The sequence below is a fragment of the Acomys minous genome, assembly GCF_964271855.1.
Source record: "Acomys minous genome assembly, chromosome: 18".
NCBI lineage: Eukaryota > Metazoa > Chordata > Mammalia > Rodentia > Muridae > Acomys > Acomys minous.
Genome location: NC_140501.1, coordinates 3280080 through 3303123, shown reverse-complemented (window position 1 = coordinate 3303123; position 23044 = coordinate 3280080). Strand labels below are relative to the sequence as shown.

Below are 23044 nucleotides of genomic sequence, written 5' to 3'. Positions count from 1 at the left end.
GTCGTGAACCCCAGCTACAGACTGAGAGACAGGCTTTTGGAACACCTGCTTTTAAAGAGCAGGCAATCCGGTCATTACTTCTGTTGGCTGGAGTGCCTGAAACTTAATAGTCGGCTTTAATTATCTATGGGATATGATTCAGTAAATTATATTTATTTCACAGAACATTGTTCAGGGAGTGTAAATTAAGTGTCTTGGGGAAAGATGAACCTCAGAATGGCTGTGTTTAAAACTACCAATTTTATCACGCTCTGCAAACGGCCTTTGTACCTTTTTAATTTTCTTGCTGAGAAATTCATCTTTCAAGGACTTGGCCTAGGACTTCATATTCCAGTGAACAAAGCCACTGCTAATTTCTGGAATTGTAAAATACATTGGGGGGTGGGGGTAGGGGGTGGCGGGGTGGGGGGTCCCGGGGCGGGGAAAGCACCTGCCACCCGCTGAGAACGCCACCGTCTGGAACACGGTGCCCTCCCTCTCCCTCCCCCAGTTCTCTCTCCACCTTGCCGGACTGGTTTGGTGAAGTGTTCAGTTTCTCTTTCCTGTTTGGTGCTGTTGGGAGCGCAGGCTCCAGCAGGGCTCTCTGGTAAACCGAGAGGAGCTATGGAATGCTGCCGGATCCTGTACTGCACCCAACCGCCGTCCTTCACGGAAAGCCAAGGCCAAGGCTCCTCACCCAGCTGCCATCAGAGTAGAAACTGTGTCGGCGCTGTGTAGTGATGGAATTGTATCTTCATCTCCTGAAGTTATTTCAGGGAGATGAACAGTAGCCGAGCCGTTAAAATACAAGCACAAGGCCTGGCTTGGGTTTCCAGAAGCCATGTTTTAAGAACCACCCTTTCCTGGCAGCGTGCACTCTGTAATCTCAGGGTCAGGGACTCAGAGACAAGTGGATCCCTTGGGCTCACTGGACGTTCGTTCATCCTAGCTGGTTTGGTTGCTTCCTGGCCAGTGCGAGATCCTGTCTGAAGACACCCAAGGAGCTGCCCTAAAGATGTTCTCTGCCCTTCACACCCAGGCTTGCACACGCACGTGCGCACACGCGCATACTCAAAAGTATCCGCCTTCATAAGTTTTGACAGCTGTTCTTCCATTTTTAGCCCCCTTTTTCCTTTTTCCATCCCTCCTAAAACTCCTGTGTACCCTCACGGCCCTGTGAGTTTAGCCTACTGCCTCAGGCAGGGGCTTTTTTTTTTGTCCTGCCTTTTTGCAGACCTGCTTGTTTGCACCTTGTCAAGGTGGGCCCACACTGCCTGGGGTGAAAGCTCCATCTTCTGCCACTGACGCCTGCTTCAGTCTCCCTTGGGCAACATTCCTGCCTTCTGAGGACCTGCTTTCTCCTCCCAGAAGTGAGGTCATAGTAACTGTTACTGAAATAAAAAAGAAAATGATGCCCCTAAGATATCTACAGCTGTTTTGGGTGCAATTGGGAGTTTATTAGGCAGGGTTTGTAGTATTTAAATGCCTTTGCCGCTTGGCTGATGGCTTCTCGGGCAGGGACCTCTGGTCTGATCTTCCATGCCCCCTACCTGACTCCCGCCCCAATTAGCTGGGCAGACATTAGGTGCTCATTAACTGTTTGCCGATGGACTGCTGTAGTGGATTTATTTTACAGTTAGGTGTTTTGAGTCTTTGTTTGTTTGTTTGTTTTCCAAGACAGGGTCTCTCTGTGTTAGCCTTGGCTATCCTGGACTCGCTTTGTAGATCAGGCTGGCCTCACAGTGATCCACCTGCCTTTGCCTCCTGAGTGACCGGCCGGTCTAGTAGTCTCAATATGTCTCTTCCACCCATATTGTATTTGTCTTTTTCTGTTTGGGTTGGAATGCCTTCCCAGCCCATGGGTAACAGATGTTTTCCTTAAACTGGTTGTGGAAAGGCAGATGGCTGTCCCCACATCCCTGGCTGGAGCGAACTCCACAGCTCTGCCTTGTGCGCTTCGAGAACATAGAGCTCAGGCCAGCCCACCAGCTGGAAGCCAGCAAGGCGTCACAGTGACTCAGTCACCCCACGGACAGGAAGGACAGTGGCTTCGGGATTGCAGAAACCAGACCAGCTCCCCATAATTGTTTTACTATCCGTGCTTCAAAGCTCTCCGCTAAGAATTCACCAAGGCCATCTGACCCTGGAAGTGCCCCTCTCTCCCACAAGGGCAGGACGGGGCATCCTTGTGAGCAAACTCTCGTTGAGTAGGGCATGGAGCCAGGAGTCTCTGCGACTTCCTCTGGGGGATCTGTCTTCAATGAGCCCTGTCTTTGTCTAGGGATTGATTCTCCTGGGCCTTTTCTTACCACTTCAGTGTTAAAATACAGATGCCGGTAAGCAACCCTTTTAAATGTGACCTCACTGACCAGCCCCTATGCAATGAAACAAGCCATGCTCTTGCTGGTGGCTGGTGCCCCCACCCCCACCCCCCACCCCGTGTGTGTCTGTCTGCCTCTCTCCCTCTCTCCCTCTCCCCCCCCTCCCTCCCTCTCTCTCTCTCTCTCTCTCTCTCTCTCTCTCTCTCTCTCTCTCTCTCTCTCTCCTGTAGTCTTTAGAATCTTTTAATGAATAATTACCCTTTTGGAAAGCCAGAGCAGTGGACGCCTGTCTTTTCCACCCGGGGCTAGCTGAGCGAGCCTCTTTAATGTTGAACTTGGACAGTCTTTTTTGGTACTTCCTCTGCACAGTGGAAAGTTCAAAACCAACATTTATAGGAAACTCTTGCGTGGTGTTTTACCATCTTGATATTGAAAACACTGTGCAAATAGGCCACACCTCAGCTTGATAACACTGCCCTCTTCTTATGAGGCTTATAAAGCAGAGTGGGTCCCAGGCCTGGAGGAACCCTGATCCCATGAGAGGCATGGGGACCCCTTCCCCCACCAGGCCACCTCCTATGACTGGTCCTTGAGAAGGTTTGTGTGTTTGGTCCCCTGACCCCTCATGTACACAAATGCTGCTCTGCCAGGGATGGCTGGAGAGGCGATGGCTGTTAGCTGTTCACTGTAGGGAGAGCTGGGGAGAGCAGAATGGCAGTTAGCATCTCCTCAGCTGTTCGCTGTAGGGAGAGCTGGGGAGAGCAGAAGAGGAAGTAGACCTGGGCTTTGCCTCCTTAGTGGGCCTGGGAGCACTGAGGAAAATACAGCAAGTGACAAGAAGATGCTACAAGCCTTTGGAGTTGGCAGGCGTGGTGGTGCAGGCAGCGGACAGCCTCGCCAGTGGGCGGGGCAGGACACCAGCCTGGGCTCTGACCTATTTGCATGGTCCCTTTGCTTTCCTTAGATGCCTATCATAGCTCTTGCAGGTGTGAATGTCTTGACTCCTGGGGAGCCTGGGAAGAAGCAGGACCCCAGCCCAGAGGGTCCGCTGGAGGCATGAACCCCGACTCTGTAACACTTTCCAGCCATTGACCTCGCAAGTTAGCTTCTGCGCTAGCATGTCATGGAAAATTCAGATTTGCTTGCCTGATTAAGTGTGGCAGTAGAGTGGGGGTGCCTCGAGGCACAGGGCTTTGTGTCTCCCTCACAGCCCTTGGGTCCTGACTTGACATTGATCCCCAGCTGTGTAGATCTCACAGAAGTCTCGGGAGGTCCTCCATGCCAGCCCACGTAAAGATGAGGGCGCTTGCTGTCAGTGCCTGTCCCGGTTTACATTAAGGCCAGGTGGCATTGGCTTGGGTACACAGGACCCTCAGCGGCACTGTCCTACCTGCCTTCGTGAGATTCCTGCGCGCTGCTAGTCCAACCCCGCCTAGTTGTTTTGGTTTTTTTTTTTTGAGAGAATATGTCACTGTGCAGCTCTGACTAGCCTGGAACTACTTACCCCAGGGTAGCCTTGAACTCACAGAGTTCTGCCTTATCTTGTTTCTTTAGCTCTTAGCTTAGTCTGTCAGGAGGTCCCTATCCCAGCCAGCCATTGTCCCAAGATCCTCTGCGTTCCCAGATCTCGGCTGCTTGGTTATTGTCCCCCCCACCTCCTCCACCTAACTCATTTATCTGAACCGCACCCTGCCTGGCCAGGCTCCATCAGGCAATATTCTCCTTCACAGTGTCTGCTCCTTCCTCTAATTAGCCTGGAAATATCTGTCTCCCATCTGGCTCTGACTAGCAAGTCTGTGTACATCGCTGGTGACCAGACTCGGTTTCCTTGTCTGGAACATGGGACGTTCGGTCGAGCTGTAAAACCTTGTCGTCCTCCTTTGCCCGTGGAAGTGGGGACACTGCGCTGGCATCCATGAGGACGCCGTGCTGGCATCTTCGAGGACGAATCGGCTTCTTGGTCTGTGTGTTGGACTTCTCCAGCAAGATGGCGGACACTTTGGAGACTCGTGGTGTTGTGGTCGCCATTGGTTCTTTGTTTGTTTATTTTTGTTTTTTGAGACAAGTCTAGCTCTGTAGCCCAAGTTAGCCTCAAATTAAAAATCTGTCTGCCTTACTTCTGAGATCATAGATGGGTGCCACCACTCCCTGGAGGTTATTAAAGCGGAGCAAAACAGAGCGATCAAAGTCTGTTGAGATACAGCCGTTACTGTGTGCCTGGTGAGTGCCGCGGCACACAGCGTTTCAGGGCACCGGGAGTCCTGATCGTGCAGCTTAAGGGTGTAGGTGGCTACCCGAGGGCTCATGGAACCTCTTGGATTCAATAAATCCCAGAAACACCTTGCTGATTTAAAAACTGAAAACAAAACCTCAACGTGTGTGTTGAAGCTGGAGGTGAGGCCTTTACACTGGCCTGTGACGTCACAGAAAAGACCACATTGATTTTTTTCCCCCCGCTTTTTTGTTGGAAACAAAATTGTCCACGCTATTTTGGAGCCCTAATTAGGAACATTCTAAAGTCAGGCCTTCCTTGATTAAACAGGGTTGTCCTTTTATTACCTTTGAAATGGGGCAGGCTTTTCATTGCTTTGACCCTCACAGAAACCTGGGCGGGTCATGGATGCAGGCTTCTTCCTGCTGTCTGGCTCAGAAAGGGCTTCCTGGCGGTAGACAGGAGCTTAAAGCCGCCTTCTGATCCTTGGGCTCTGTCAGAGGGAACGAGCAGATGTTTGCCTTCTTAGAACATGCTTGTCTGGTCTTTGTGGCCCTGTGGGTTTTGTCAGGAAAGGCCCATGTTGAACATTAGATCAGGACTTGGTTTTGGTTTTCACGCCATCCCGTCTCCTTCCAGCAGTCTCAGGGGACAAGCCTGGATGGACTGACAGACCCTCTGAGCCTGTTGCTGTCCCGGGTTCCCTGGGAGAGATGAGATTCACCTGTGTCGGGAGCTCCCGGCCCTGCTTTGCCTGGCTGTCTGGCTTTCCTAGAGGAGCCTACATAAAATTTAATTGGCCTTTTAAAGCCAAGGCCCAGAGCACACGCTGCCTGCTAAGCGGCCGCCTCTCGGCAGCGGGAACAAGTGGAAGGAGTTTTCACGTGTCCACTGGGCTCTTAAAAACAAGCCAGACATTTCTTTCTCCATATCTGTGTTGCTCTTGGCTCCTTAGCCAACTTTCTGAACCAGCACTGGAGTCCACTCTGCTCTGCCTGGTCATTTCTGTGTGTTATTTAACTCAGGGTGATAAATGAGGCCTGTCTGAGTCTAGGCTCCCGAGGTTAAATTGAAAGGCTACTTTAATGGAGTTTAAAAAAAAATGTTTTTCTTGTTTCATGAATCATGGCTGATAAATACTGTGGACTTCCCTCCTGACTCTTGAGGAGCACAGAGCTGGATTTCAGTGTGGGCCTGAAGTGCCTGCTTGGCGACCCTTCAGTTTCAGTTACTCTTATGATCAAAGCCAGTGGTTTCCAGAGCTCAGAAACGTAGCCATGTTCTAACAGCTGTTTGCTATTTTCTCTCCCTAAAAAAATTACTCAGTAGAGCCTAATAAATAAGAAGAATAGGTGGTAATTAAGAATGCCCATCTCTGACATTAAAATGGGCCACAGTAGAAAGTTTGAGAAGTTGATTTTTTTTCTTCTCCTTCCTTTAAATGGAATTGATACACCTTTAGTTACATCTAAGATTGGGAGAGAGGACGGGAGGCCGGGGTTCTCACCTCACGTTGTTCACCAGGCATGACCTTAGGACCGAGTGTGCCGTGTCTTGTGTGTAAATCCTGTTGCAGAGTGCACACACTGCTCTCAGCGGGGAGCCTGCTCCTCTTTGCGGTGACCAGCATGTCACCTTCATTCTTAGCCTGGTTGAGGTCCTGGTTTTATTTCAGGGTGGTTTCACGGTTCAGATGGACAAAAGGAAGACCACCGCAGTGCTCCAAGACAAAGCCTGGCACACGCGTGTCAGCGGGCCACTCTTGCTGTGCCACTTCTTCCTGGAGCTTTCCTTAGTTGCATGGGACCAGTTACCTGAGCCACTCAGGTCCTGTCGGTTTCCGGAACGTCTGTGAGACACAAGTGTGGCTGAAGCCCCATTTCTGCAGGGCAGGTGGCCCTCTATGCTGACCCACTGCAGTCGAGGGAGAGCTGGGCCTGGTGGCACAAGCTTGGAAGGCTGAGGTGGGAAGGCCACCGTGATTCTGAAGCCAGCCTAGACTACTTAGGCCTTCCTGAGCTGCACAGCAGATTCTGTCCCAAACAAACAAACAAAAACAAAAAACAAAAAGAAAAGAAAACTATGAAACTGAGGGTTTTTTTTTCTTTTCTTAGAACTTTACATTCACATTTGCTTTGTTGATTTATTATTTTCTTTTATTTCCCTGAGCACCAAGACACGCCTAGAGTTTCCCTAGAGGTGGGGTGTCTGACAGGGTGCCTGCATCTGCCTCATGCGGACTGGACAAATCAAGGCTTTTGAGATCTCTGTCACAGTGCAGGCTTTGTGGGTTTATTATTTTCTTATCTTTGACGGCAGATATGAAGGCAGGTGTGCCTGCAGTTTCTGGACTGTTCCATCCAGCCCTGTTTCACCTTTTGCTTATTATTATTATTATTTTTTTTTTTTATTACTTTGGACATTTGAGTTAAGCGTGGTGGTTGTAAGTCCTAAAGAGGGTGTGGAATGATTTCCTCAGGCCGGGAGTTTTCTGTGGCTAGATTGACTGTGAGAAAGAACAATTCTGAAAGCTTTCACCGGAGCTTTAGTAGGCTTGTGCTCCCTCCTTTATATGAACAGGAAGGCGGACCAGATACCCACAGCGGGACTCTGTGGCTCTGCTTTTATTTATGGACTGTGACCTTGGGAACATGATCTGGGGTCCACAAGGTGTTTATCAACATGAGAGGCAAGGTGCTGCCAGCGATAAGGATGTGAGGAAAAATAACACCTAGTCTTTGCAGAAAGGACAGACGTTATTCATGAGTAGGCAGTGAGCTGGCACAGGCCTCTGGCAAAATGTCTTCCTTGAGGTGATGTGAAAGGAGAGCTTGTTTTCTCTTTAGCTGATCTCTGAAGTCTGCGTGGGGGGCGGGGCGGTCATAAGAACTGGTGTGGGTGGGAGGTGGGAAGGAGGCCCAGCCCCACTCATGCCTCAGTCCGCACTTTACCTGCTGTTGGAGGCCCCAGGAGCCACAGGGGCGACACACCCTGCCAGCTGCGTCCGTGGGAGGACGGCCTTGGCGTGCACCGGCCGGTCGCACAGCGTGGTGGTGACCAGTGAAGGCCAAGCCCCAGCTGGAGTGTTTTAGATGGAATGTCAGGGACGTGACAGGGCTGAGAGAAACCAGGGGTGGGGTTGAAAGACCACTCAGGATGGGATGGGAGCCGGGAGTCCCAGTGCGTGGAGACCGTAGCTGTGCAGCTCCTACGTTTACAGCCCGCGTGGCTCCATGCTCACTGAGGACCAACTGGCAGATAAGTCTGTGAGACAGTGTCTTCTTTTAGTAGGTACCTGTTAAGAACATTGCTGAGGTCTCTGATAAGAGGCATTGTGTGTGCACGTACATGTGCGTGCGCTCTCGTACACGTGTCTTTGTGGCTGTGGAGGCCAGAGGTTGATGCCACGTGTCTTTCCTAATCACCCTCCACTTGAACTTTTGAGACAGGGTCTCACAGTGAACCTGGTGTATCAGCTAGACTGCCCCTAAGCCCCTGGGATCCTCCTGGCTCCACCGGTCCAGTGCCAGGGTTATCAGTGTGTACAGTTGTGTCCTAACGCAGGCCCTCGTGCTCTGGGGCACGCACAGCATGTGAACAGCTGAGCCATCTCTCTAGCGCCCCTAGTGTTGTCGCTAAATTATTTTGAGACACAATCCCGCTCTGTAGTCCATGCTGGCCTTGAACTCGTGTCTCCCGCGTCAGCCTCTCTGGTTGTAAAGATGACAGTGGATGTAAGTGAACACAGGTTGGCTACTGAGTTCCAACATTTCTCTTTTATCCTCCTCACCCCGGCAAATGCCAGCTTTTGCCTGTCACTCTCGAGTGGGGACCGAGATGGGAAGGCTTCAGTTCAGTACTTCTCAAGGACTCCGCGCAGAGTTTGTATTACGTAGCTCGCCGTGTCTTGTCAGTGGGATTCACTTGGAAGCTGAGCTGTCACATGGGTTGTGGTGCCTCATCTGTGTGGGCTTCTATCAACAGGAGAATCAGGGTAAAATTTCAATCGCCTTTGATCTGGACACACGAAGTGAGTGTTTTCGGAGTTGTCAGGCCATCATGAGCCCTGAAAAGGGGGAACACACTTGAAAGCTGGAACTGTTGCTCCCGATGCCATGACAGAGCGCTGCCCCTGGGTAGCTCGGACGGGGCACCTTGACTCACACTGGATATGGGAAGGTTGGTAAGCCAGCCCAGCCCCTCTCTTTCCAGCCACACGGGCCTACTGCCCACTTACCTCCAGCTAGAAGCCGTAGCCTTAGAACAGGGGAGCCAGGCATCCCGCTGTGGGACAGTTGCTGACTGGACATACGTTCACTTAGGAGGAGACAAGAGCGCTTTGCTGAATGTGCTGGCCGGTTTTGTTGCCTTGACACAAACTGGAGTCATTTGGAAGAGAGAACGCCCACTGAGGAATCGTCTCTTCGGGCTGTGCTCTGGGCAGATGTAAAGGGAGGTTTCTGGATTAATGATGGCTGTGTGAGGGCCATTCTAATGCCTCCCCTGGGCAGGCAGTCCTGGCTTACAAAAGAAATGAAGCTGAGCGAGCCACAGAGAGTGAGCCAGTAAACAGTATTCGTCCAGGGCTCCTCAGCTCCTCCCCCAAGCTCCTGGGCTGGGTTTCTGCTCTGGCCTCCCCTGGTGCTGCAGCATAGGTCCCTGTAAGTCAGAGGAACCTTTCCCGCCCTAACTTGTTTGTGAACATAATGCTTATCATAGCAAGAGAGAACAAGCCCACGCTCAGGACAGCGAGGACTTCCCTGGTTTTCATCTTCGGCCTTGTCATCTCAGGCCACGTCTTATGGGTAGGCACCGACAAAACACACCTTTTGTTCATGTCAACCCTGTGGCTCTTGGGTACCTGCTTTGTCCATGTCCCATGTTAATGGCAGAGTTCAGGGGACACTAATACAGAGGACGTTTTCTGAGTGACTGCAGCAAATGTTGAGCAGAGGCGTTGAAGCAAACCACGGACAGTTCTTATCATCGCCCTTTGCTCGATCCCTCGGGTGAGCACCTAGAAGACACGGTTGTTAGACGTGGTAGGAGGGTCTCTGGTCTCGTGACACAGGCTGAGAGCAGCTCTTGGCCTTTTGTTAACTCAGGTTCTGTCAGATGTAGCCGCTCACTGAGTCCAGGTAGGTTTTAGAACAAAGGCAGAAGTTTCACATGACCAAGCTGCTGGGGTTCACACCACTGCTCTGTTGACACACTCGTGGATTTTCAGTTCTCACTGAGGAGAGTTTGCTGACTGCTGTGTGACAAAACTTCTGGGGAGATGCAGCACACACATCTACTCACCCCAGATTGGGAGCCTATGGCAGACTAAAGTACAGAAAACACCAGAGCCCACCTTGGTGAACCACGAGTTTTATTGGGGTTACCCTACAGGAATGTGGGTTAGGGGTTACTTACAGGATCAGAAATGGCACAGACAGCTGCATCACCAAAGCCCACCCAGCACAGGTGACATCATCACTGAAGCCCACCCAGCACAATGACATCATCACCGAAGCACACCCAGCACAGTGACATCATCACTGAAGCCCACCCAGCACAGGGGACATCATCACAGAAGCCCACCCAGCACAGGGTACATCATCACTGAAGCCCATCCAGCACAGTGACATCATCAGCGAAGCCCACCCAGCACAGTGACATCATCAGCGAAGCCCACCCAGCACAGTGACATCATCAGCGAAGCCCACCCAGCACAGTGACATCATCACCGAAGCCCACCCAGCACAGTGACATCATCAGCGAAGCCCACCCAGCACAGTGACATCATCAGCGAAGCCCACCCAGCACAGTGACATCATCAGCGAAGCCCACCCAGCACAGTGACATCATCACCGAAGCCCACCCAGCACAGTGACATCATCACCGAAGCCCACCCAGCACAGTGACATCATCACCGAAGCCCACCCAGCACAGTGACATCATCACCGAAGCCCACCCAGCACAGTGACATCATCACCGAAGCCCACCCAGCACAGTGACATCATCACCGAAGCCCACCCAGCACAGTGACATCATCACCGAAGCCCACCCAGCACAGGGGATATCATCACCGAAGCCTACCCAGCACAGTGACATCATCACCGAAGCCCACCCAGCACAGGGGACATCATCACCATACCCCACCCAGCACAGTGACATCATCACCATACCCCACCCAGCACAGTGACATCATCACCATAGCCCACCCAGCACAGGTGACAGTTCATTCATAAAGCTGGGAACCTGGGACATGCCGCGCAGCCTGCGGGGAGCTCAACAGATTGCAGACTGTCCCTTCAAGGTGCCCCCGTTGGTCTAAATCTTTCCTAGGCAGCCTGGCTGGTTTTTTTTTCTTCCAGACATTTGGTCTCAGGCCTTTTAAAAGTTTTTTTTGTTGTTAGTTTTTGTTTTGTCTGGCAGGGAGGGGCCTAGGGAATCTGGTTAGCTTCAGGGACGTCCGTCCCTGCAGAGGCTCCCTAAGAACATGGGATGTTTCAGTGTCAGCACTGACCACGGAACAGATGCCGTAGCTGTCTTGGTGAGCATTGTGTCTTCCTGCTTTTCGGGACAGCTTCTGTCAGGTGGACCTTTCCAGGCATTGCCGTCCATCGGGCTCCTCATTTGAAAGCTCCGGAAGAGGCCTAGAGGCCCCAAAATGAAGTTCTGGCTTTCTTCAGAAACCAGCTCAGTGGAAGCCATGGTGCCTGCCAGCCCAGGGCTGTTTAGAGAGCCTTTCAATGGGCATGCGCCACATGGCCCGCCTTCCACATCTACTCTTTTGCCCTTCAGTCTGGCTCAGAAGTGCTGTTCTTTGGGCCCTAGAAGAGCCAGTTCTGTTCTGGGTATTGTTTGGCAGGACACAGGGTCCTAGATGAAAACAAGGACCCTTTCTCTGTGTCCTCCCTCCATGGGACCCTTCTGGCACCTACTTTCCACTGTGGCATTGAGGTGAGGCTCACACTGTGGCCCACTTTTCTTTTGGGCGCAGCCGTTGAGCAGTGGCTTAACTTGGCCCTCGTGGCTGGGTCCATGTGTTAGTCTCCATGGCTGCTGACCAAGTGCCACCAACGTGATGGCTTCAGAAAGTGCTGCGGGCTGGCGTTCTGTGTGAGGCCACAGTGTGGGTTCCTCTTAAGAGTTGTGGGGAGGAACCTGTTATATGCCCGTTCCCCCCCCACCCCCCATCCCCCCCCGCCCCCCCCCCCCCCCCCCCGGTATCTGATGCTCTGTACACAGAATAAAGCATCTAATTGGGAGCTTGCTTCCAATTTTATAGGGTTGGTCTGTGGTCATCATGGTGGTTAAGCATCACGACAGGCAGGTGTGGGAGAGAGAATGAGAGAGAAGCGGGGAGGACAGACAGACGGACACCGGGTCTGACACTCTTGAAACGTCAAAGCCCACTCCCACTGACAAGCTTCCTCCAGCAAGGCGGCACCTCCTAACCCTTCAGGGGCAGTCTGCCCCTGTGACTGAGCCTGTGGCTCTGTCTGTACTCATCCCACTGCATGTGGAGGTGACAGGGCAGCCTGTGGAATCGCGTGGTTTCCAGGATGGAGCTTGGATTGTTAGGTGTGCCCTGACCTGCTGAGGCGTCTTGTAGGCTTCTTCTCTCTGGTTGTTTTCTCCTGGGTTTTGCCTTAACTGATGGGCATCGCTCCAGTCTCTCCCTTCATCTTTACGAGGTTTTCTCGCTGTGTGAGTTTCTGCCCTGCTCCCTTCTTTTCCCCCAAGCTGGGTTTCTCTATGTAGCCTTGGCTGTCCTGGAACTTCCTATGTAGACTAGGCTGGCCTCGAATTTACAGCGATCCACCTGCCTCTGCTTCCCGAGTGCTGGGATTAAAGGCCTCTTTCCCCTTTTAGCTGGGTGAATTATATCCCTGGAAAAACAAAAACAAAACAAAAAAGAACCCAATAGGATCTGACTAGGAAAAGTCTTTCTCTACCAGATGACCAAGGTAGACCATAGGACTTCCCTTAAAATTTGGAGGGATATAACTCACCCTGCATATGAATTGTCTATTTCTTAAAAATGTAAGTTAAAGTTAAAATGGATTTTCAAATCATTTGAAAATTGGGCAGGCCAGTTCCTGTTGGTTTCTCACTGCAGAACTCAGCGACTGTGTTCTTCTGTTACTGTCGTTTTAGCGCATGAAGAGATTGCTATGTGGACCAGGCTAGTCTTGAACTTACACTGTTCCTGCCTCAGACTCCTGAGGGGGTAGGATTACAGGCTGTGCCACCCGGCCACTCAAGACCAAAACTTTCCAGTCCCGTGGATGGGTAACTATTGTAGGTGGCGCTGGGGCCGCGCAAATGCCAGCCGTGTTCATCTGATGCCGTGAGTGAATTCCGAGCTCATCTCTTTCTCACTGCCACCACCATCGTGAGTCTGGCACGGAGTGCCAACCGTGCAAGGCACCACGCAGCACCCCAGCCGGGCCTGCTGTGCTTGCCATGTTCTTTGTGGCCCTGGCCAGTTCCTGGTCATGGAATATACCTGTCACACTGAAAGAACAAGTCCTCGCTGCTGCCCCTCTCTTCTCCAGCAGGGTTAGTAGGAATCCCGGGGTGTAGCCGGCCCTGTGCTGAGCATGTCCAGGGTCTTTGTTGCTGTTGCTGGGGCTGCTACAGCTGCAAAGTGGTCGCTCTTCAGGAAACTAAGGTCCTTTAATCTCACTTCGGGAGGGGTGGGCTGTGCTCCAAAGAACAGGAAGCTGGTTATGAAGAGACATTTGCACACACGTGTCCATGACCGCACTGTTGGCAATGCCACAACAAAGAAGCAACCCAATATCCATCCACAGATGCACGGAGAAGGCACACGTGGTGTATGTATGACAAATGAGTATCACACAGCTGTAAGAGAGAGAGGTGAGCCCTGAAAACATTGTGATTAGAGCAAGCCAGTCATAAGAGAATTCCACCTGCCAGGAATTCCTAAAGTAGCAGTGTTTGTGGGAGGGAGGGTGCAGCGGTGCTCTCTAGGGGTCGGGAGGAGTGTGTGGAAAGTGAAGAGCTTTGCGTGGCAAGCACCAAGCTTCACAGGGAACGGTGAGGATGAAGTTCGGTAGCCGGGCTTCTCAGCAGTGGGCACACCACCGCTTAAACATGGGAAAGATGGTGGATTTCATGCTGTCTTAGTTAAAATCGCTAAGAACTATGCTGTGGAGCAGTGTCATTTGGGGAGCAGTGTTCTTTGGGGAGCAGTGCCATTTGGAAGGTAGCTGACATATCCCAGCCCACTTAGCGTTCGCTCTGCTCAGCGTTTGCATTCTGTACACCACTCAGTCTGTTTTGTTTTGTTTTTGAAGGTCTGTTTATTAGGAGGAGAGAACAGGGCACTGCCTCTGGCATGAACTCTGGTGCCCGAGATTTGATCACTGCCCCTTGGTGGAGAGGCCCTGTGGGGACACCTAGGAGGGGGATGCAGGCTGTCCAGATGAGACCTGATAGGCTGTGGTCAGATGGTGGGGGAGGGGAGGAGGGTGGGAACAGGAAGGCAGGAGTGAGGGGATTACAAGTGAGATGTACTGTAAATAAATTATAATAAAAAAGAAAGAAAACAAAAGACATACAAAAGGATTGTTATATATGTATACAGTGCTCCACCTGCATGTACACCTGCAGGCCAGAAGAGGGCACCAGATCTCATTATAGATGGTTGTGAGATACCATGTGATTACTGGGAATTGAACTCATGGCCTCTGGAAGAGCAGCCAGTGCTCTTAACCTCTGAGCCATCTCTCCAGCCCCTGAATTTTTGTTTTGTTTTGTTTTTATATCTCGTGTTTATATTCAGATAGTTACTGTTTAGGAACTTTGCCTCCTGGAGAGATGGTAAATCCGGTTAAGTCTGGAACTAGGTTCTACGTGACCTCCCTGGTGCTCCCCAGCAGCATCTGTCCCATGTGCACCAGTGTGCACCAGGAGGAAGGACTCGATGCAGCAGCAGACCTTTCATGTTCATTGAGCGGCTTGCAGACGGTAGCCTCAGCTCTCCTCTTGTATTGTTTATGATGGCTGAGAAAACCTTGTACAGACAGAAGTGTCAAATGATGCTGAGGTTTCCACAGATACTATCTGAGAAGCCCCACATTCTAACATCACTGTGGGAGCCGACCAGTCAGGTAGTAAGTGTTCAGCAGCTGGGTGTGGGGCAGATGCTTTTGATACCAGGCACGTGTGAGGTATAGGCAAGGTATCTGCAGCAAGTACAAGGCTAGCCTGGTCTATATTCAGATTGCTTGGCTAGCCCGAGCTACATAGCAAGGCCCTGTCACCAAAGGCAAAATAAATATGGATTTAAGAATCAGATTTTTTTTTCCTCCTAAGACAGGGTTTCTCTGTGTAGCCCTGGCTGTCCTGGACTCACAGTGTAGACCAGGCTGGCCTCAAACTCACAGAGATCCACCTGCCTATGGAATGCTGGGATTACAGGCGTGCATCACTGTCCCAGCTGAAAAAAAAACCTTAACCTTTTAAATATTTATATTGAACTTGTCTTGCACACACAAGCTGGGTGGTGTCTGTCACACTTGGCGTGTAAATCGGTCCTACCATTACATGTTGTTTTTGAGTCAGGCATAGCTTTCCCAGTGGCTAACTGCAAGGGATACCTCTTCTGTCTTCTACCCCCGTCCACATTTCCCCTACCCCCCTTGAACATACCCATCTGATAGTGTCGTGGGACACACAGACCAAGAGAATATTTATGCCACCACGCTAGACCTCTGGAAATACACAGCCAGGGTTTGTTTTTCTTAACTTTGTAAGGACTATAAAAGCTGTGTCCAGAAATGCAGCATCGAGTAACGGCTCCATTAAGATCCTTTCTATTTGTGTTGTCCGCGTCAGGAGGCCTCTCGGCAGCCCTGCAGGGCTCCTACAGCTTACCCCAGGGGCAGGACACTTGCCATGACCCAGGGGCAGGACACTCGCCATGACCCAGGGGCTTTTAGAGGGTGGAGTTCTTCTGCAGCCTGTGAGGGCCACTGAGGGCCGCCCCCTGGAAAGGGCTGGCCACCCCTCACTGTAAGGACCGGACCTACTCGTCCGTGCTGTTGCCCATGACAAGTGACAGAAGCACAGGAGAGCTCCCGTGTCTGGGTCCTGCAGATGGACACTCTTCAGCAGGCCAGCTGCCTCTCAGTGAGCGCCGCCTGTTATTTCCCCTCATGGCCTTCAGTCTCCTTCCTGGTTCTTAGACCAGAGCTCAGTGCCTAGGAGCCATGGCTGGACTGGGAAGCTGGACTCTGGTACTCAGTAAAGTAAGCGGGCAGAATGCAAGCGGCTTGCTGTCTCTGTGGGTCTTAGCCAGAAAGATACTGGAGAGATCGCCACAGGCATAGATGGAGGGCTCTCGACCTGCAAGAGCCGATCCTTAGAGGACAAACTGGCCTAAGCAGCTAGGAGTTCACCCTGGGGGAGGGAAAGGCGGGTGCGAGGACTGTGTGCCACCCCCAGGCTCTTAAAATCAGAAGGTTTGTTTGTTTGCTTGCTTTTTATAAGAGAGATACAGCCTTCCCACTGCACTGAATTTTAAGTGTGATTCACGCGACACTCGTAATTAGGAGAGGAGAGCCCCTCGCAGTCCCGTCATTCTGAGGTATTAGTGAGAATTTGATGTATGCTAGTGTTATTCTTTTAGAAAATTGTCTTCCTTCAAACACAGTAGGCCCCCTTTCTCCGGCCGCGGTCCGCACTCTGTCTCAGGCCGAGCAGTCCACTCGTGTAAACGGGTGCATGTGCGTGGACAGTCTTTTCATTACCAGCAGATTATAGACACCTCCCTAGACCCACGGATAGCAATCTAATTCTTTTTAATAGCTACACAGTAACTCATAGTTTAGATGAGCCATAATTTATTCAATTTATTTTCTGTTGATAGACATTTGAGATATTTCCAGGTCTTCATGCCAGCACAAAAATGGTCACGTACATAAATCTTTATCAGCTAATCATTTCATTTCTCCAGGGTGAGTTCACCCATACACATTTGTGCAAGAGCACCAGGCCAACACAGTTTTATAGGCAATCTTTAGCGGACAGATTTTCTTTTAATATTATTATTACGAGCGGAATATAACCACAAAACTTAATCGATGCCGTGGGCATAGAAAATATATTGAAAAATATAGGAGCCATTAATTGTTAGTAAAATACTGGTAAGTGAGAACCGGGAAGCTTGGGTAGCTGCTTGGAAGACAGCGTTCAGGGGCCAGAGCCAGGAGGACAGTGATGTGTTTAGCCTGGACACAACAGCCAGACCCTGTCTCAGAACCAAAACGGAAACCCACAACTCCCTGACCCCAAACTACAAGCAAGGAGTAGATTTTTAAAACTCATTAAGATTAAGGCTATTTTCTATGAATGCAGGGACGGTGCAGAAGTCAGGGGAACTTTCAAAATAATAAAGCAAAGCAAAGGAGGAAAGACATTAGTGACTGTTAAAAAGCTTGTAAATGGTTTTGACCATGCCTTTTAGTATCAGAGCAAAATCAGCTCAGACGGAAATGACTTAAACACTGACTTGTTGCCGATGCCCAACAGCAGATATGCCCCAGGTGATGAGCTGCCGGTGAAGCCTTTCTCGTTAGAGCCAGCCAGACTGTCCTTGAATGAGCTGATGGGCACTGTTAACTTCAAGGTTTTGACCTGACGTAGTAAGAAACAGATCAAGTTATGTGCATTTTCAAAGGTATTGTATACCTAAAAAAGATAATTTTTTTGTTTGCTTGTTTGTTGTTTTGGTATTTGGAGACAGGATTTCTCTGTGTAGCCTTGGCTGTCCTGAACACACTTTGTAGACTAGGCTGGCCTCACAACGATCCGCCTGCCTCTGCCTCCTGAATGCTGGCATTAAAGGTGTGCGCCACCATGGCTGACAAAGAAAGATAATCCTTCCCATCGTTTTAAAAACAAGTTATTTGGAAAAGTGCCTAAGGAAAAGACACAGAAATTAGTTTTCGTGTGTACTTGGGATGACTTAACAGATGTGAGAAAAATTTAAAATTGAAACAAATAATTAGAAATGAATTTAACCAGAAGGGTCTGATGAGACGGGATGGAGTGAGACTGGGAGAACCTGCAGCAGGGGCTGGTGGTGTGGCTCAGTGGGTCACGCACTGGCCGTGCAGCCGGAGGGCCTGAGTTCAGTCCCCGGTGGGACCCACGTGGTGGAGGAGAGAACTCATGTTCACAGGTGGTCTTTTTAAATTATTGTGTGTGTGTGAGGCGGTATCCGTAGCTCAGCACGTATGTAGAGGTCGGAGGTCAGCTTGTGGGAAGGCTGCTCTCCTACCATTTAGGTTGCAGGGATTAAACCCAGTCACCAGGCTTGGTGGCGGACATCCCATCTGCGGAGCCGTCTGGCCACCCTGCAAGTTGTCTGTTAACTTCTACAGATACTGTAGCGTGCACGCGCGCGTGCGCGCGTACACACACACACACACACACACACACACACACACACACACAACAAGCCCTGGATGATGGGGAGGGACTAGACCATCCCCCAGAAGGGGAAGGCAATATGAACTAGTAACCCTCCCCGTCCCCCCCCCCACACACACACAAAGGAATGACATACACATTTAATGTTTTTCCAAATGGGAATTTACTGATTTTTGGGAGTCTGGGAGAAGACAAGGAATGGGCAGGAAGGAATGAATTTGTGTAAACACTAAGGCATCCCTGAAACCCGTGAGCTGGGCGGGCCCTGCCCTTCAGGCTGGTTAGACATGGGCGCCTGCGCAGAAGCAGCGGGTCACTTGGGAGGTAGTGTACAAAGTGCACTGGAGCCACATGTGCGGGCACAGCCTTAGTCCCGGCACTCGGGCGGCAGAAGCAGGATCCATTTACACAGCGCTTGGGCCCTGTAGGAGACTGCGGCTGTGAGGAGGGTAACATGCAGTGAGTCACTGAGCAGCCTTTCCACCCGCCCCCCCCTCAGCCTTTGCTGTGAGGGGCCCCTGTGGGCTGAGCCTGCTTTCACTGTTCCTCCCCAAAACACCTCCGGCTGGGTTCAGTCAGGACACGTTGTCTGGGGTGGGGTGCTAATCAGCTTATATCTATAGTGATTACTTCTAAATTTGCTGTAAATGCCCCCTTTTCAAGTCAGTGGAGTACTTTGCTGGGAGTTGGAGAATTTGGCGGGACCTGAGCTCTTACACAGACTCCGCCATTACAGGTTCCGTGAGTAGCCAGCAGGCCACAGCAGCGCTTGGAGCAACCAGAGTCGGGTGGAGTGACGATGGCAACTGGTTTGGGTTTAATAGTGGGAGTATGGGTCTCGGTTAGCTCAGTGGTGAGTGTTTGCCGTGCCGGCCTGAGCGCCTGAGCCTGATTCCCAGCGCCCACTCTGAGGAACCTGAGTCAGGTGTGTCCCTGCATACAGCTCAGGGGTGTGTGGGGTGCGGAGACTCCGTAAGCAGGCCTGGCTTCATCAGTGAGTTCCAGGCTAGTGTGAGACTGTCTCAGAAGTAAGGTGGGAGCAGTGAGCGGGAAGACTGTGCAGGAAAAGTGCCTGCAGCCGGGCTGCCTGGCCTGCGTTGTGTCCTTGAGACCCACGGAGTGGAGGAGAGGACTGGCTCCTTTAAGTTGTCCTCTGACCTCCACATGTGCCGTGACATGCAAGTGTGTGTGTGCGTGTGCGCATGTGTGTATGTGTGCATCTGTATGCTCATATACACACAGCTCACACAGAAAATAATGTAATAAAAATCAGTTCTTTTAATAATTAAAGAAAGAATTCTTTTTATGTATTTCATATATGAGTGAATTGCCTGCATGTATGTATGTGTAACATGTGTGTGCCTGGTGCCCTTAGAGGTAAGTTGAGGGTGTCAGATCCCCTGGAACTGGAGTCACGGGCTGTTGTAAGTCACCAGGTGGGTGTTGGCAACTGAACCCAGGTCCTCCGCTAGAGCTGCTGAGCCGTCTCTCCTGCCCGGCTCTTTTGTGTGTTGGTGTTGAGGTTGGCCTCTGGCCCACAGATGTGTGCATATGTGTGTGCACCTGCACACAGTGAGTAAACAGCGTCCACTGCCCGCTTCTTCCAGGCACCACAGGCATCTCGCTGCCTTTGTCCGCGGTTTCTCTTGACACCAGTAGCAGACCTGCTCTCTGTAGCTGGGGCAAGCGTACTGCACGGCATCTCCTCAGGGCTGGCAGTTACACAGTGGGGTTCCCAGCACCCCAGTCTAGCCTTCTAGCCTGTCCTGCGTCACCCACTTCCAAGGCTGGGTTTGGATGGAAATGAGAGGGGACCCGGCATGTGCCCCCAGCCATCTTACTGGATACTTGTGTCACGCTGCCGTAGGGACAGTTCTCGGGATGGCTGGACAGGGCTTGGAGGTGGGAGCGGCTGCAGCAGCCCAGCAGAGGGGTGTGTCTGATGACCTTTGTCCTTTTCGCCAAAAGAGTTGATTCATAGCCACACTCACTTGAACCCCTCTCTGAAAAAACGTGAGCCCTAATTACTTGGCACTTTTCCTTCAAAACAACAAGAGGTTGTAATTTTAGTTGTGTGCGGTTGGTGAAGCTCAGGCTGTGTGTGGTTCCTGAGGAGTGTGTGTGTCTGTGTGTGTGTGTGTGTGTGTGTGTGTGAGAGAGAGAGAGAGAGAGAGTGTGTGTGTGAATGTGTGTGTGCCTATGTGTGTGAACGTGTGTGTCAATGTGTGTGAACGTGTGTGTCTGTGTGTCTCCCTGTGTCCTCCCGTTCAGATTTGTGTCGGCTTCGGAGACCTTGTCTCCTTTCAGAGTGCACACAGCATCCCACCCCTCAACTCTGTCCCTTTCTCATGCCTTCTTGGGGTAGCTGCACCCACTGTCCACCTGTTTTAAGGGAGCCATTTCTAGTGCAGGGATCACCCAGAGCTCTGCTATGTTTGGTCCTGGGTCCTGGTATAGGTAGTCTTTACCTGTTTTGCTCTTAGAAGAGAAGATCATCTTGAAGGTGGGGGATGTGTCCCCCGTTTCCCCCATATGCCCTGAAGCCGCATATAACGCTGTGGTACTCCAGTAGTTGTGTTCAGTGCGAGTCAAGGCTCCTGTGTCCAGTTTGGTCATCTGAGTTTGGGAGATGATGGGGACAGAGAAGTCCATTGCTGGGAGAAGCAGAGGCTGAGTGCTGAGATCACAAGGCGTGTCCCCACGCCTCGATAGAAGACGCTCCTTCAGAGTGATGGCTCGGTGGATCAGAGCCTGTGCCGCTGGAACCATTCTCCGTTCCCTCCTCTCCTGAGTGGACTGTTAGTCTCTAGATTTGCCTCTTCTGGCCCATTTTACAGAACAAAACGGTGCACAGTGTACGGTCTTCGGTGGCAGCTGCCTTCCCGGCCCCACTTAAAGCCATTGGTGAAGTTGATCTTATGAAAACATCGTGATAAGTCTGTTTAACTGCAGCTGTTGGTCTGTGGCCTGAAGATCCACGTCTAAACACCACCTGTGTAAACACTTAGGGAAAGGAAATACGCTTCCATGTGAGATTTCGTTAGAGGCATATGTAGCCATAAATCTAACACTGTCGTATCTGCTCAGAGCTCTACTAACTGGGCAGAAAGGCAGAGGCGTTGCTAAGTTTCCACATATGCACTTCCCGTATGTGTTTACTGGGGTCCAAACACTGCTAGCAAGAAAGGTTATTTAGGGGGAACCAGCTTCCTGCTAGGAAAGATGATGTTTTACAGAGAAATTCAGTTCCTTGTGAGCATCAGGAAGAGTGTTGGTAGATTGTTTCCAGTGTGTGGGAAAAACCATCAGTTCTGAGGAACACCTGAAATACTTACCCGCCACAGGGAATGCGCCAGGCCCTGTAGGCTCCCAACCTGTACTATTTTTCTTTTCCCTTACCTCAATAGGACACCTTGAAGCTCCAGGTGCTCAGCGTGGCAGGTGCCACCACACCTGTGTGCTCATGGCTTGAGTCATTTCTGCCCTGTTTGGTCAGAAGTTCATGGGCAAGGATGCACTTCCCTCGGTTCAGTGTTGTCTCTCCTGGGGGCGGGGCTGGTCCTCCCGCATGCATAGGCTGAGCTCTGGTAAGCAGGGATGCCAGGGGCTACTGTGGGGTCCAGGCGAGGGGGAGGACTGCGTGTGCTGGGCGCTTCCCAAAAAGAGACCTGAGAGTCACCGGGTGGCCAGTGGCTTGTGCTGGTCACTTTTTGTCCTGGGCCACTGAGCAAGGTGGAGGAGGCCAGTGAACAGGGGTCACTCGTAGTCGCTGCCCTGGCTTCCCTTGAGAGCCAGATAAGTTGCTCTTGGACATGGTGTTTATCACAGCAACAGAAAGCAGACTATGGACAGCTTCTGCTGGAGAGGACCTCTTGTTGTCTTTTGAGTGTGGGCCAGGCTGGCCCTGAGCTTGGAACTGTCCTGCAAACTTCGTTCATTCTCCACCCAGGAGAGTGAGAGAGAGAGAGAGAGAGAGAGAGAGAGAGAGAGAGAGAGAGAGAGAGAGAGAGAGAGAGAGAGCGCACACATGTAGTTTAGATGTCATGTATGAAACCATGTGCTTTCTGTGTAGGCAGAAACTGCTGTCTGTTTCCTCCACTTGTGGCTGGTGAACAGGGTGTGCTGAAGCGTTGTGTAGTGTGAAGTAAAGTAAAGCAGCATGAAAATCATTGTAAAGGAAAGATAGAGCCACACCAGAGTTACGGGCGTGCGCTGGGGCCCAGTGTGAGATTTAGGCCCAGGATTCGAGACTCCTGTTGGGAGTTTGGGTGTTTTCTTGGGCTACCAGATAGGCCCCAGACATGCATCTCTGCAGCATGGGTCCTAGGAAACCTTGGTTGTCAGATGTGTGTCACACTGAGTGCGAAGACTCCCAGTGGCCTCAGCTGTCTTTTCTCTCTCTTAAAGAGCGCCAGTGTTGACTGTCAGTCTCTCTCTTGGTGAAACTGAATCCAAGGTTAGAATTCAAGCTGCTGCATTTTGAGCATGCTTTGTTTTCACATCTCTCCTGCCCCCCCCCCTTTAGATTTTAGGATAAGCATAAACCACGTTCTCGAAAGTAAGCGCCTACAGCTCCCGTTCCAACCACAGAACAGCAACGGAAGAGACAGGCTTCGCAGCCCGCACCCTTACTTTGTTTCTGGGTTGTCCCCTACTCCTGAACTATCACCTCCTGAGGGGACGATCACACAGCCTGCGGGCCGCGACCCCTTTGGGTGGCTGCACATCTGATACTTACCTTGTGAATCACAACAGTAGCAAAATTAAAGTTGTAGCGGTGAAATAACTTCCCGGAGGCGGGGTCACCCCTGTGTTAAAGGGCCGAGTGGCTGGGAAGGCTGAGAGCCTCTGCTGTGAGCATTTGAACTTCATTAACATTTCAGAGACTCCTCCTCAGGTAAAACAGACGCCTGGGGGTTCTAGAGTTCTGACTAATTTTAGAGCAGAAGAGAAGCGAATATAATTAATGGTGACAACGCCCTCACCCCCACATGACTGCCATATTATTTATTGACCAGTTTGACCAGGAAATGCCCAGCCTTGACCTATTCGTCTCTCCCCAGGGTCTCACTAGTAC

General features: G+C 51.2%; 1 protein-coding gene across 6 annotated transcripts in view; it reads left to right on the top strand.

Moving 5' to 3' along the window:
• FARP1 (FERM, ARH/RhoGEF and pleckstrin domain protein 1) overlaps positions 1–23044 on the top strand; it is a 240551-nt gene that overhangs the window by 64039 nt on the left and 153468 nt on the right. The window contains exon 1 of one of the 6 annotated variants that reach the window (XM_084767092.1): positions 18408–18426. The exons of the other annotated variants lie outside the window; for them this stretch is intronic. The gene's annotated coding sequence lies outside the window, so the exon portion shown is untranslated. Of the gene's footprint in view, positions 1–18407; positions 18427–23044 lie in introns of those variants that run through there. 6 annotated transcript variants of the gene reach the window in all.